This window comes from Salvia hispanica, chromosome 3 (genome assembly GCF_023119035.1).
Source record: "Salvia hispanica cultivar TCC Black 2014 chromosome 3, UniMelb_Shisp_WGS_1.0, whole genome shotgun sequence".
Taxonomy (NCBI): Eukaryota; Viridiplantae; Streptophyta; class Magnoliopsida; order Lamiales; family Lamiaceae; genus Salvia; species Salvia hispanica.
The window spans coordinates 54,131,030-54,133,463 of NC_062967.1; the positions used below are offsets into that span (position 1 = coordinate 54,131,030).

Here is a 2,434-nt window from a genome sequence, read left to right on the forward strand (position 1 = left end):
ATGCATATATTTTTGCCGATAGGAAATTCACCAACACCACCAATACATATATACCACCATACACATATGCAGAAACAATTTTCCACAAAATTTCCATATAGTTGATGAAAAACAATCCTCAATCAATCATCCAAATAGCCAGACAATTAATTTGCAGTTAAACGGGCATAATAGTCTCAGTAAGCATGCTGAATCAATTTCATAAGATGCAAAAGTATCACAAGATAAGAATTGAGACCTCGATTCCTGGAATGCGAGCATAAACATAACCAATATATTTGAATTTGGAAACAATTATATCAACTTGGATACCATCAACACGTCAATAATTAAATCCAATATCTTTGAACTTTGTAAAACATTCACCACAATGAAATCCCCATGCATACAGACACGAGGGAATTCAATTCTGTAACCAAATTTCATTCCATATATATGTAGCGGCGCAATAAGATAACTAAATTAAACTAGTACCATGATTGAAATGATCTTATGCAGTTAGCTGGAAAATGAGGGGGCGTTGGTTTGTTGGTGATGATATCCCTATGAATATACTAAGCCGTTTGTCCACAAAAACATTGCATTTCTTCAAACTGGTTTCCAAAGATTGGTTCAATCTCATCTCGGACCCCGCTGAAAAGATCCGAACCCGTCTCTGGTTTTTTCTTCCAAGAGGTATTTGAGTGGAGTGATGATGCAGATGTTGAGGATATTAACTACATTCCTATTTCTGGGGAGGAAGTGAATGTGCGTCAAACTGTCTTGGATTTTCTCCCAGATTATGTAGTCATTTTGTCGCTCAACAACGGCCTTATTTGTTGTCGAACCACCTTCCCTAACTCCCACCCCATGATCTATGTCTGCAACCCTTTGAACAAGCAATGGACTAGTTTAATGTGGCCCGGTCTGCCCAAAATCTGCAGCATAGCATTAGCTTTTGACCCTTTCCGAGACTCCATGGATTTTACGCTCATTGCATTGAGGATTGAGGTGGTAGAGACACACGGAGGAGAAGTTGCTGATGAAGAAGGTTATGAGACAGATGAAGAAGAGGAGTATTGTTTCTCCTTCCACATATACTCGTCTAAAAATCGTTCGTGGAGGAAATCAAATGAGTCTTGCAAGTGCAGCCACACGGTCACTAAAAACAAGGGAGTTCTCGTGGATGGGGATATGTATTGGCTGATTGATCATGCCTATGGAGTTCTTATGTTTGATCATCACAACGAGCTGTCTTGTTTGGTTTCTGCCCCTATTCCACCACGAGAGTTCACTTACACCCCTGAAATGTGTATAGGAGAATCCCAAGGGAAGTTGAACTATGTTATGATCTCGGAATATGGGCTGCAGCTGTGGGTTCTTGAGGATCACTTTGCATCAAAGTGGGATTTGAAGTTTTGTGTTTCTTTAGATGAGTTGGAGAGGGAGAACTTAACTGTGTTGTTCAATTTGGAGGAGAAAATACAACGCCAATCTTCCAGAATGGTTAATGGATGGAAGGATCCTTCGGAGGTGGATCCTTTGGCTTTCAAAGATGGAGTAATGCTTGTACGTGTTGCAACTTCTTTCTACTTATACGAGTTTGGTAAGGGGAAGATGAAGAAGCTATGCGATGTTTCGACTCTAGGGCCAAAAGCCATGTTCTCTCCCATCATCGTGCCATATACCATGAGTTTGGCTCCAGTTGAGTAAATGCTTTACTTGGATTTTGAAGCTTGTGCATAACTCCTTAAGAAGGCTAGTTGTTAATGTTATTAAATGCAAAAGTATTTTGTAGTACTACTCCCTATTCTGTAGATGGATTATTTAGTGATTTTGTTGGTTGAATGCTTATGTTTGTGGAAAGATTTTAATGATCTTACAACTGTCCGATGGTATAACTTTGAAAGGGTGATCAAGTATATACACAAAACATAAGTTTTATTAAAAGTAAAATATAATGTACGATTACTATTTAAAACCTGTTATGGCAATACAATAATGTCAAAAAGAATTATTTCCCTTCCAAATACTCAAATCAGCTTATGGTAATCTATGTTAAAATTGACACAACATACTGGATAAATAATGGATAAATACCTGCTAAATTTGTGTAATTCTTTAAATTGGGACTAAAAGATTACCATCCAAATCTTACATTGTACAATATGGCTGTCTAAAATACAGAATCGGTTGACGACTATAACTCAGGCAAGGAAAGCACAATGACACTACAATTTTTCCTCTCCTGTCCTGTCCCAAACAAACTACAGAAAGAAATTTTTTCAGGGCACTACTCTAGCTTACACATTATCTATTGCTAGTAAGTAATTAATTTGTAACTACAAAACAGGATAGATTTTAGTAACTCTCCACCTATGTGTCACCCCAAAAGTAACGTTATCCAAAGTAGAGGACAATTAAGACAAAATGTTTTCCTTGAACTCAAGTACCA

At 37.6% G+C, this 2,434-nt stretch overlaps 1 pseudogene; it reads left to right on the forward strand.

Moving 5' to 3' along the window:
- The first annotated feature begins 493 nt into the window (after positions 1 to 493).
- LOC125215700 lies at positions 494 to 1,694 on the forward strand (annotated as a pseudogene).
- The last annotated feature ends 740 nt before the right edge of the window (positions 1,695 to 2,434 follow it).